Source organism: Lissotriton helveticus, chromosome 8 (genome assembly GCF_964261635.1).
Source record: "Lissotriton helveticus chromosome 8, aLisHel1.1, whole genome shotgun sequence".
NCBI lineage: Eukaryota > Metazoa > Chordata > Amphibia > Caudata > Salamandridae > Lissotriton > Lissotriton helveticus.
This window is the reverse complement of record NC_136069.1, coordinates 1,231,166,573-1,231,180,227: the sequence shown is the minus strand read 5'-3', so window position 1 is coordinate 1,231,180,227 and position 13,655 is coordinate 1,231,166,573.

Genomic DNA, 13,655 nt, shown 5'->3' with positions numbered 1-13,655 from the left:
TTTCTATGTGTGGCTGGAACAGTGTCAATTCATAACCTGTTAAACGTGCAATTGTCAAGTGCTGAGTTTGTGTTCGGTTTAAAAGAACTTCCACGGCGTGTGGAACTTGTACTGTCAGGGAATGTCCTAAAACTATGGAATCACTTTGTCTGATAGCTAGTGCTGTGGCTGCAACTGACTTGAGGCACGCAGGCAACGCCTGGGCGACTGGATCTAGTGTGCTCGAAAAATAAGCACAGGGCTTGTATTGTCCTGCTTGATCTTGTGTAAGAACAGATAATGCTGTACCTTCGCGTTCAGTAACGAAAAGTGTAAAAGGCTTACTGTAGTTCGGTGTAGCTAGAACTGGAGCTTGACATAGGGCTTTCTTTAACTCGTTGAAACTAAGTGTGTGTTCAGATGTCCAAGGGAGGACAGTCGATACGGCTGCCTCCTGTGTCGTTAACTGTATCAGTGGCTTGGCTAGAAATGCATACTGGGGAATCCATTGCCTACAATAAGAAGTAAGGCCGATAAAGGCACGTACCTCCTTCTGGGTTCTGGGCTGGGGAAGACTCGCTATTAACTGGATACGGTCGGGTGTCAACTGCCTACCCCTCTTGGACAGCAAGTGCCCTAAGTATACCACTTGCTGGACACAGAATTGAAGCTTCGAAGGTGACACCTTGTGCCCCATCTCGGCTAGGAAATACAGAACTGTAAGGGATGCTCGCTCGCAGGCACGTTCAGAACGGGCTGTGATCAGTAGATCATCGACATACTGGAGCAGGGCAGTGTCAGTTGGCATGTGAATGTTGTCTAGTTGTCTCTTAAGTGCTTGACTGTAAATACTAGGACTTTCTGTGAAACCTTGAGGAGCGCGTGTGAACATATAGCTCCTTCCATTTAAACAAAATCCGAAAAGAAACTGGCTGTCTGGATGAATAGGAACACTAAAAAATGCATTCTTGAGGTCTATGACAGTGAAGAACGTGGCTTCGGAATCAATAGCAGTTAACAGGGAAGAGATATCTGGGACAACTGGGTACTGAGGAATAATACATTTATTAAGCTCTCGTAAATCAATCACTAATCGATATACTGGGGGTGCATTTGGATCAGTACGTTTCATGACTGGAATGATCGGAGAATTACATACATTGGAGTCAGTTTCTACAACTACTCCTTGAGCCATGAGCTCGTCAATAATTTTGGATAAGGCTGCTACAGCCTCGGGTGGCAATCTGTACTGTCTGATTCGTGGTAACACTACACCTGGCTTGAGAGTCACACGATAGGGTGTGATTTGCATATAACCTACATCAGTTGGACCTTGCGCCCATAAATGCTGCGGAACATTAGACAATCTGGAATCAAAATCTCGTAATACATAGTGACCCTTAAAGTCACGTAGGAACAGACGTATTCCCTCTGGGGAACAGCAAATAACTGCACCTAACTCTTTCAGTGTCTTAATGCCTAACAGATTTTCTGGACATGACTTAGTAAGTAACAGATCAGTAGTGCGGGACAATGGACCTACTTCTAGAGTAACTGGCTTTGATATCTCGTTAACTATTGGCTTTCCTGAAAATCCAAGGGAAACATTTCTTGAGCCTGAGAGCGGAGCCCCTGGAACTTCGGCATGACTAATTGTGGTCCTACTTGCCCCTGTATCGATCAAAAACTTTCTGTCTTTCCCTAATACTTGACTGTGAACATAGGGACCTTCTTGATCTACAGGTATCTCGATGAGAGGCAAGCCTACCTCCCTCTCTAGGCTGTTTCATGAATATGGCTGGTACTCTGGATACTCTGTCTGAGCATACTGGTACATCTGCGATGTGACATGCTGTGTTGCAGCAATAGGCTGCGGTGCGGGAACTGTCTGTTGTGCATTCTGTGACTGAGGAATCTGTGAAACTTGTTCTTGTCTAGGCGGACGTGGTCTTTCTTTAGTCTTACCAGTAGCTATGTTGTGTTTCAGAACTGCACACTCATTTATAAAATGACCTGGCTGTTTACAATAATTGCAATTCCCTTTAACGGGAGCTGCAGGATGACTGGCTTGATTCGGACCCCTCTTCTGACTGTCTTGAGGAACAGATTGTGCAACTAGCACTTTCATTTTCGTGTCTTTCATACGTTTTCTCTCGTGTTCTTGCTCTTCCCTGATTCTATTCTGGTGGTACTGGAGCATCTGGAGCATCTGGGACGGAGTATTTGCTTGCCAGGTGCTTTCAACTTTTAAAACTCGATTTTTAATTTGTGGACTTGAATTCTCGACTAATTTAGTAACAAAAAGATGAGGGTATGACTCACTACTTGTCTTGAGACCACTGTTGATACTGAAACATTTTTCAAATCTAGAATAAAAATCACTAATATCTTCATCTTGTTTCTGTTTACAGGCTGAGATTGCATCCCAGTCTTCTTTTCTCGTTGTCAATAATCTGGGTAAAACTTGAATCAGTAATTCTGGTAATTCCGTACATTTATCTCCAAGACCGGTACCTGGTACTCGTGCCTTGTCTTCAGCTTCTAGAACTGCCCAATCGATCTTTTTCTCTCCCACCTCCCATTCCTTTTCCTTTAACTTTTCATACACCCCTGCGGGTAACAGGACCTTTAACATTTTAATGATATCTGGGTAAGTGTATTCTCCCATACGGAGCATGTCTTTTAATTCTCTATGGAACCCTGCTGGATCTTTGTCATGACAGGGAATTAACTTCTTCATTTCAAGAAGTTCCATCTTTGAAATCGGAGTGTATACAAACACTCGTTGCATTTCGCCACCCGTCCCTCTGACTGGGTGGACTTCTCGTAACGGATTCTGTCTGTCTATGTAGAATGGTTTACTTTCTGGGGGTGAGACATGAACAAAATGCGGGTTCAGAAACGTTCTATATTTGTGACGCTGTTCTAGAATGACACTAATTAAATCGGTACCTAGACCTCTCCATCTGTACTGGAGTAACTCGTTCAGGATATCGTGTAACGGGCCTGGATCAGAATGTTGACCCTCATACAGAGTAATGAGGTGCTGGATCATATACATACCCACCAGTCGTTGCTCGACTGGGGGCAATTTCAGAAACATTTGTGCCACTATTTCGTCTGGAAAAGTGGTAGAATCAGTAGTCCATCGGACTGCTGATCGGGCTAGTTCTTGTTCATGCATGGTACTTAATTCGCTATAACCGATTCGTGATTTCAGAATGTGATCGGTAGCTTGAAATACTTGTTCTAGGGAACCTTGTTCTGGTGCTTGATGATGGAAAATAGACTTGCATTCTAGACCTAAATGGCGATCTGGAAATCTAGATTTTCCTACATACGCTATTCTGACGGGATTCTCGTCTTCCTCTTCAGGATCAGAGATACTTTCTTTCTCGCTTACTTGTGCTGCTTTACGCTGTTCGTGTATCTTTATTATCTCTTTACGGATTTTCTTGTACATACTTTCCATGGCACTAATGGTATTGTGTTTTCCTTCGGCTATATTATCACTCCACTTCGTCAGAGTTTTCATTTCGACTGGATCTGTAGACGGGGTATCTTGTTCTCTTATTAGACAATTAATTAAGAACTTTAATATCATACGCTGAATCTCAGCTTTCCTTTGAGACATGGCATCACTAATACTTCCTGGATCATCCCCTGTACGGATGAAACGATATATTCTGTCTAGATCTTCTTTCATATTCGGCAAGGTGACTAGATACTCGGTCACTCTCCTCACACGTAAGGAATATAAAACCATATTGTATTCGCCTGGAACTGGATCATAGACACATTCGGTAAGGGTTTGCCTGATTTCTGTAACAGACTGATGTTTGGGCGTGCGCTGTAACGCTTGAGCATGTAATTCGAGTAATGTTAAACGCTTGTGTGGCGGCGGGGTTTGAGGAAGACCTCCTCCTGTGGCCCCTAAACCAGAATCATCAACTGATGCTTTTCGTGCTGGCAAGGTCGGTAATTGTAACGTGGGCTGGACTTGTATGGCGGACTGGGCCGGGGGAGCTGTTAAGGGCACCCCGGTGTCTGGAGGAGCAGGAAGTGCCTGATTTACAGGGACTGGCGGAGCGCGAACGGGATTTGCATATTCGGGGACTGTGTCGTCCAAGTAGGACGAAATAAAAATATCAGCTGCGGTCGGTTTGTGACGTAGCTTGGTCGGAACTAATGGTGGCGGGCAATTACTAGATGCCTCTGGGGTCGCTTTTGGCAAGCCTTCGGCAAGCAGAGGATACATACCCTTAATAAGGGCATGCCTCTGTCTGTCTGACTGTTCGGCTTTGACTCGTTCACCTATCTCGATTAATTCTCTTTCTTGGACTCGTTCTTGGGATTCTCTACTTAACTCTGACTTTCTGACTTCCTTTTCCGTTCTTTTATGAGCTTCTTTACGCCATAACTCGATGGCGTCTTTCTGTGACTGTCTGGCTTTCTTTTTCCATAATGCTTCTTCTACTCTCATGATACATTCGGCATCCCATGTACCCGATACGGGCCATCTGTACTTTTCGTCTAACTGTTTGGTATACTCTACCCATAAATCTAGATACAATATGGCGCTTATGCCATGTATCTGATACATAAAATGACCTGGACTGTCCCTAGGCGGAACAGGAACTGCTTCCTCTAATAAACCCTTTCTAGTTTTTAACTGACGTAACTTGGAAAAGAGCGGCATTGTAAACTTGAATCGGAACACAATACAATACACGAAAAACAATAACAATTGGGAAAACAATTCAGGCATACCACGACATTGGAAAGACATTAAACAACATTATAAATAACAGTTCGAACAGAATATTACCTGGAATACTGAGAACAGAAATACAAGAAGTTTCTCGAGAACGGAACAGACTAGAGTTACTGGATGCACTGCTGTAACAGTACGGAACATACCGGTCCCATAAAGGGACGCATCAAGACCCGTATCCACCTAGGTGAACACTTCGTTTGTGAGTCTGGGCACCACCAACCCACGGACCAGGAGTCAATTTAGATTGGTCCTGTCTAGATACTACCCCAGCAATGGTACTCACCGGGCAGCACGGAACGGAAGGCCTCGGACGGGACTGGACTGCTACGACGACGAACTTCGGACTTCGGACTTCAGTTACGGGTGGGCCTCCGGATACCTCGGACCTTGGACTCTTGGCTTGGGCTCTGGTCGGGACTCGCCGCGTTCCTCCACCGTCTCGTTTGGATGCTGGACCGCCTCCTCCGTCTCCTCCGTGGGCCTGAGGGATACTTGAAGCAGAAATATCTGCACGTGGCCGGTATGGTTCCGTCACGGCTGCAGAGGGTCAGGGGGTCGGCGTGGCTTCACCGACGCGTGGGGAAAGGGCAAGTCCCTATTCGGGCGCCATTATGTGGTATATAAATAAATAATACCGGATCTATTTTTGAATGAATGAATGAATAACAGATAGCTCAATAAAATAAGAGTCAAGATTCGAGGTAGTAGGAGTTTCTGCAGGTTTATTACAGCATAAGGACAGGATCAGGACAACCTGCATAGAATGACCCAGCAGCTGCTGGGGCTTGGTCTGGGATGAACGTGCTAACTTTTAATAACAATACATGGACTTATATACATAGCGCAAACACATAGCATTACATTGCAGTAGGCGTAGCAGTGGGTGGAGCAGAAGGCGTGACGCGTAGCAGTCGCGAAAGATAACAGTAAAAAGAGGTGTAACTGGGAGTATACTTAGGCATGTGATGAAAACGTAACAGAATATGTCATGAATGGGCGGAAACTTTGGAGGGGGCTACCTAAGGAGCCGGGACCTCTAACCTAATGGTGCGCGAAAACTGGCAATGACGTATTACTAGGAGAAGCTGGGGGCTACGAACTCTGTGCTAGGAGCAGAGACTAGAGTCTGGAGGGTCGGAGCGACATGTACCTAAACCCTATCTGGTATCTGATGTTTAGGGAACATGTTGATATAAACTAGAAGTCATGAGGGGAAAAGCTAACTTGACTCTAAGACTGGACCATGCATTATTCTACATGTAGTGCGTGATGAAGAATATTAAATGACCATTAAATGCAGTATTTCTCTAACATGGAGACGAGAAGGCTAGACAATGACGGAAACTATTGATGCAGTTCAGTAGCTTAGGAATGCAGAGAAGGAGGACTGAACTGATAACTGGAACTATAACATACTCTTGGCAGACTCAGAGGCAGAGCCAAGCTGCACCGGGCACTGCGAGGCAGGAAGTAAGTGAAGGGTCGAGGATACAGGTGGGGGCTGTATCGCTCCTCAGCGAGGCTTTCAGGAGACAGGAGCTGAATCTGATGTCCGGGCCCTTTTGAGGCCTGGAAACGGGGACTTTATAATGGAATAACGTGCACACTGAGAAACGTGGCAACGTAGCTTTACATAGGCCTGATATTCGTATTATTCACGAGGACTGGAAACTGGCATACTAGAAGTGGACACAACTATAATTGCGTCATTAATCAGACATGGGGAATAACATATGCATATTGGTCATGCACACATAACATATGATGGATGAGGCGTAGGGACACAGAACATGGCAAAATTTACTTTTGCCATGTATACAGCAAATCAGGATTCAAGCAAGCCGGGCCGAAGACGGCTGAAATGCCAGAAACCGGTCCCCGGAAGCTTGTTTCCTTCCCAGTGTAAGAATTGGCTTTTGTAGTCTGGTCTGCCCTGTTCCCATGATGCACTGGGCCAGGGACAGACTAATTTGCATACAGCCAGGTTCTGAAACTGGGATGGTGCAATGAGCTAAAAAACGGTGTTGGATCTAGCCCTGATCTCTTGACTGGGTGAGAGTATTCTGCTTAATTCAGAGACTCTGTCCATCACCACCCCTTGTTGTAAATAATTGTGTCCACCCTAAGCGTGGAAGGGTATACTCAGATATGAGTCCCTTGCTCATTGCACCATCAGGATTCAAGCAAGCCGGGCCGAAGACGGCTGAAATGCCAGAAACCGGTCCCCGGAAGCTTGTTTCCTTCCCAGTGTAAGAATTGGCTTTTGTAGTCTGGTCTGCCCTGTTCCCATGATGCACTGGGCCAGGGACAGACTAATTTGTATACAGCCAGGTTCTGAAACTGGGATGGTGCAATGAGCTAAAAAACGGTGTTGGATCTAGCCCTGATCTCTTGACTGGGTGAGAGTATTCTGCTTAATTCAGAGACTCTGTCCATCACCACCCCTTGTTGTAAATAATTTTGTCCACCCTAAGCGTGGAAGGGTATACTCAGATGTGAGTCCCTTGCTCATTGCACCATCAGGATTCAAGCAAGCCGGGCCGAAGACAGCTGAAATGCCAGAAACCGGTCCCCGGAAGCTTGTTTCCTTCCCAGTGTAAGAATTGGCTTTTGTAGTCTGGTCTGCCCTGTTCCCATGATGCACTGGGCCAGGGACAGACTAATTTGCATACAGCCAGGTTCTGAAACTGGGATGGTGCAATGAGCTAAAAAATGGTGTTGGATCTAGCCCTGATCTCTTGACTGGGTGAGAGTATTCTGCTTAATTCAGAGACTCTGTCCATCACCACCCCTTGTTGTAAATAATTTTGTCCACCCTAAGCGTGGAAGGGTATACTCAGATGTGAGTCCCTTGCTCATTGCACCATCAGGATTCAAGCAAGCCGGGCCGAAGATGGCTGAAATGCCAGAAACCGGTCCCCGGAAGCTTGTTTCCTTCCCAGTGTAAGAATTGGCTTTTGTAGTCTGGTCTGCCCTGTTCCCATGATGCACTGGGCCAGGGACAGACTAATTTGCATACAGCCAGGTTCTGAAACTGGGATGGTGCAATGAGCTAAAAAACGGTGTTGGATCTAGCCCTGATCTCTTGACTGGGTGAGAGTATTCTGCTTAATTCAGAGACTCTGTCCATCACCACCCCTTGTTGTAAATAATTTTGTCCACCCTAAGCGTGGAAGGGTATACTCAGATGTGAGTCCCTTGCTCATTGCACCATCAGGATTCAAGCAAGCCGGGCCGAAGACGGCTGAAATGCCAGAAACCGGTCCCCGGAAGCTTGTTTCCTTCCCAGTGTAAGAATTGGCTTTTGTAGTCTGGTCTGCCCAGTTCCCATGATGCACTGGGCCAGGGACAGACTAATTTGCATACAGCCAGGTTCTGAAACTGGGATGGTGCAATGAGCTAAAAAACGGTGTTGGATCTAGCCCTGATCTCTTGACTGGGTGAGAGTATTCTGCTTAATTCAGAGACTCTGTCCATCACCACCCCTTGGTGTAAATGATGAACAGAGAAAAGCTGAAGAAGTTATCCCAAGGAAAATAACTTACAAACTAAAGAATTGTGAACCAGAAGAGAAAAGACTTGAGAGACAGTTACATTCTCAAACTAGAGGAAGTGTCACCGGAATCACAAGTGGACAAAAGATCAACAACAATGAGTGCCAAATAAAAAGCATGCTTCATCTGAATGGGTATATCTTTTTACAGTACCTAAAGTAGAAGAAGACGATACAAAAGGGGATGATGGACGGAGCGTTTGAGCAAATCAAACACTCAACCCCAGTCAACTGATCTAGGTTTAATCCATCACCATTCTTTAGCTCACTCAGCCACACCAGTTTAGACATGGCCATATGCAAATCAGTCTGACCCTGTGCCTCATGGGAACAGTCCAGCCCGAACTGCCAAGCCACGTCTTCCCTGGACCGGAAACAAGCATCCTGGGACCGGTTTCGGATTCATAATCCTCATCAGCCAGGCTATCTTGAATCCAGTGGCCAAGTGAGCAAGGGACTCACGTCTGAGCATACCCTGCCAACTTAGGGCGAACAAAGCGATACAAAAGGGGATGATGTAGAAGTAGAAGAAGAAGCAGCAGAATTAGAGGAATACAAATTAGTAGTAAATCATTGCCAGTACGAGTTTGAGACTGAGTCTGACAGTGAAATAGACACAGAAGAAGAACCACCTTGAAAGGATGAAGAAGAGACTATTAAAGTTGAGATGAAAGACAGGTACTGAACAAGACAATACATTTTGAGGACTTAATGACTTAAATGAACTTTTGAAATCATAAAGAAAAGAAGATTAATGTTTTAGATTGGTGTTTAGATTATTGTTTTATGGAATGAGAAGAAAATAAGAAATGTATTATGTTAAAGAACATTTTTCTTGCTTTTAATCTTTAAGTTCCACAATATATTTTTTGTTTCAATTAGAAGATAGAATATAGCAAATTATTTAATTTTATAGGGATATTATTAACATTACTATTAGGTTTAGTTGGGCTGTTGGTGTGCTTACTAATTTTTGTGGGACATACTTCTAATAATATCGAATTAATTACCGTTAGAAATGTTGTCATGATATGTTAGAGCATAGAGAAAGTTTTAGACTTCATGAAAACCTATAAATTTGAATGTTACAAGAATATATATATATATATATATATAATTAGGATTAGTCAGTGTTATATCTGTATCATACTTTCTACTTCTGTTGTGAATATACACTCAGCTTCTATGATCATTTGGGTTGTCATGTGATATGTTTATTGCTATATTTAAAAGTCATTATTTTATTCCTCCCTGTTTACCTGATTTTAGTGTGTCTATATAAAATCTTCCAATACAATTAGATAGGTCTGATGTTAAATATGGTAAGTATTTAAGAAGAATTGTACAAACTGAACATGGATCTAAAAGAACTAATCAGGAATATGTGTATGGTTTAGATAAGGAACAACGTGAGTTCATTAGAGTATGCAATGGGAGAGGAGTCAAAATTGTGCAGAATGTTGAAAAAGGAAAGGCGGTGGGGAAAAGCTAAATGAAAAGCAAGAATTTAGATTGTCAAATATGCATCCTAGATTGAGGATGGAGCTGGAACAGAACAGTAAATTGTGTATGGTTAGAAGAAGGCCACTGAAAAGCTAAGGTTGAAAATCTGGGAAAAAGTGAGTGTGAATGAGTTATGAGATGGGTGGAGATTATGCATGGGCTGAGAACCAATTTTGAAAATAATTTTTGATGTTGGTGGGAAGCTGTAAGAAATTGGGGTATTCGATAACTGGGGTGTGGGCCTTGGTCAAGCAGCAACCACAATCCTTGATCGGGGTGATGCATAAGCCAACTCTATATTAACCTGTGCTCAACCCACCAGTAACTTACCACAAAGCAGTCAGGCTTAACTTAGAGGTAGTATGTAAAGTATTTATGCAACACTTCAAACAGTAGCAACACATCACAAAAGGATCCCACACTGGTTTGGAAAATTTAGTAATTTTTAATAAATGAACCAAGACCAAAATGCAAAAAAAAACCAATTAGTAGAACCGGAGATGAGCTTTTAATTTCTTTTTTGTAAAAATAATGCCAAAAAGTACAAAGCGCTAACTGTGAATATCTGATCACACTAGACCCGTGGTACACATAGTATGGCCCGCGGGCCTCCAGCGGTCCAGCAGGCCTTGCTTGGCGGCCCGCGGACCTTGCAGGTAATGTACCCATAGCCTCCCAGAGAGATAGAGATTGGAAAGAGAGAGAGAGAAATAGAGTGGAGAGAGAGAGTGGAGAGGGAGAGACAGTGGAGAAAGTCAGTGGTGAGAGAGAGTGGAGGGAGAGAGAGAGAGAGAGAGAGTGGAGAGAGAGAGAGTGGAGAGAGAGACAACGTGAAGAGAGAGAGAAAATAGAGGGAGAGTGGAGAGAGAGTTGAGAGAGAGAGAGTGAGAGAGAGTGTAGAGAGAGTGGGAGAGAGACAGTGGAGAGAGACAGTGGAGAGAGACAGCGGAGAGAGTGGAGAGAGAGAGAGTAGAGGGAGAGCGTGAAGAGAGAAAGTAGAGAGAGAGACAGTGGAGAGAGAGAGAGAGAGAGAGAGAAAGAGACTGACTGACTGACAGAGAGAGAGACTGACTGATAGAATAACTGACTGAGAGAGTCTGACAGAGAGACTGACTGACTCAGAGAGAGACTGACTGAGACTGGCTGCGGGAGAGACTGACTGAGAGACTGGCTGACAGAGAGAGAGACTGACTGAGAGACAGATTAAGAGAGAGAGAGACTGACTGACTGACACTGACTAAGAGAGAGACTGGCTGACTGATTAAGAGAGAGACTGACTGACTGAGAGAGACTGCTTGACAGAGAGAGAGATTGAGAGAGAGACAGAGAGCCTGACTGACTGAGAGAGAGACTGACTGACTGAGAGAGAGAGATATAGAGAGAGAAACTGACTGACTAAGAGAGAGAGCGAGAGAGAGACTGTGATCGAATTGGGGTCAAAGTGTGTATGAAGCTAGATAGTGGAGAGAGAGAGACAGTGGAGAGAGACAGTCAAGAGAGAGAGTGGGGAGAGAGATAGTGGAGAGAGAAAGAGAGAAAGTGGAGAGAGAGAGAAAGTAGAGAGTGGAGAGACAGTGGAGAGAGATAGCAGAGAGAGAGAGAGTTAGGAGAGAGAGAGACAGTGGAGAGAGACAGTGGAGAAAGAGTGGAGAGAGAGAGAGAGTGGAGAGAGAGAGGGTGGAGAGAGAGACAGTGGAGGGAGAGACTTTGCAGGGAGAGACAGTGGAGAGAGACAGTGGAGAGAGAAAGAGTGAGTGGAGAGAGACAGTGTAGAGAGCGAGAGTGGAAAGAGAGTAGAGAGAGAGACTGACTGACTAAGAAAGAGACTGACTGATAGAGAGAGACTGACTGACAGAGAGACTTACTCAGAGAGAATGACTGACTGAGACAGAGAGACTGACTGACTAAGACCGACTTAGAGAGACTGACTGACAAAGAGAGAGAGAGCGAGAGACACTGACTGACAAAGACACTGACTGACTGACAGAGACTGACTGACTGACCGAGAGAGACTGGCAGGGAGAGACCTGACTGACAGAGAGAGAGAGACTGACTGACAGAGAGACTGACTGAGAGAGAGACTGACAGAGAGACTGACTGACTCAGAGAGAGACTGACTGATTGAGACTGACTGAGAGCGAGACTGACTGAGAGAGAGACTGACTGACTGAGCAAGAGACAGGCTGACAGAGAGAGAGAGACTGACTGACAGAGAGAGAGACTGACTGAGAAAGAGACTGACCAGGGGCCATATGTATCAAAATCCTCTTTTGCGATTCTCAAATACCGATTTTTTGCGAATCGCTTTTTGAGAATCGCAGAATGCTATGTATGTAGGATTTGCAATACATTTTGCGAATCCTACATATTCCTTAAATGCGAATCTCAAATTGCGATTCGCAATTAAGGAATACCTCCCCATTCATTCCTATGGACCTAGTGGCCCATAGGAATGAATGGAAAGACATTCTCAATTTGCGATTAGCAATTAGAGAATCGCAAATTGAGAATGAAATTTCAAAGGTGCAAGGGTGTCAAAAGGACACCCTGTTGCACCCCTGAAATAAGCATGGGTGCACATGTGACCCACTAACATGCCCCAAGGCAAAAAAGTGAATTTTTCAAAGAAATTGCAAATTAGTGGTGGTAATTTGCAATTCCTTATGGCCAAATTGCACTTTTTTGGTGCTTCTTGCATTGCATTTAAGGAATCGCAAAATTTGCGATTCCTTAAATGCAATCGCAAAATAAGGAATTGCGATTCCTTATTTTGCGCACAGATTTGCCTTCATACACACCATTTGGTAAAATTGTGATCGCAATTTTGCTTGATACATATGGCCCTAAGAGAGAGAGAGAGAGAGAGAGAGAGAGAGAGAGACAGACAGACTGACTGAGACTAAGAGAGAGACTGACTGACTGATTGAGAGAGAGACTGACTGACTTAGAGAGAGAGAGAGCGAGCGAGAGACTGACTGACTAAGAGGGAGAGAGACTGACTGACAGAGAGACAGAGAGAGAGATGCTGACTGACTGAGAGAGAGAGACTGTGATGGAATTGGGGTCAAAGTGTGTATGAAGCTACGCAATGCCTCTTAAGATTGCTATTGTCTGCTAATAATGCAGCTGCTGGGGCTTGGTCTGGGATGAGCGCGCTAACTTTTAATAACAATACATGGACTTATATACATAGCGCAAACACATAGCATTACATTGCAGTAGGCGTAGCAGTGGGTGGAGCAGAAGGCGTGACGCGTAGCAGTCGCGAAAGATAACAGTAAAAAGAGGTGTAACTGGGAGTATACTTAGGCATGTGATGAAAACGTAACAGAATATGTCATGAATGGGCGGAAACTTTGGAGGGGGCTACCTAAGGAGCCGGGACCTCTAACCTAATGGTGCGCGAAAACTGGCAATGACGTATTACTAGGAGAAGCTGGGGGCTACGAACTCTGTGCTAGGAGCAGAGACTAGAGTCTGGAGGGTCGGAGCGACATGTACCTAAACCCTATCTGGTATCTGATGTTTAGGGAACATGTTGATATAAACTAGAAGTCATGAGGGGAAAAGCTAACTTGACTCTAAGACTGGACCATGCATTATTCTATATGTAGTGCGTGATGAAGAATATTAAATGACCATTAAATGCAGTATTTCTCTAACATGGAGACGAGAAGGCTAGACAATGACGGAAACTATTGATGCAGTTCAGTAGCTTAGGAATGCAGAGAAGGAGGACTGAACTGATAACTGGAACTATAACATACTCTTGGCAGACTCAGAGGCAGAGCCAAGCTGCACCGGGCACTGCGAGGCAGGAAGTAAGTGAAGGGTCGAGGATAC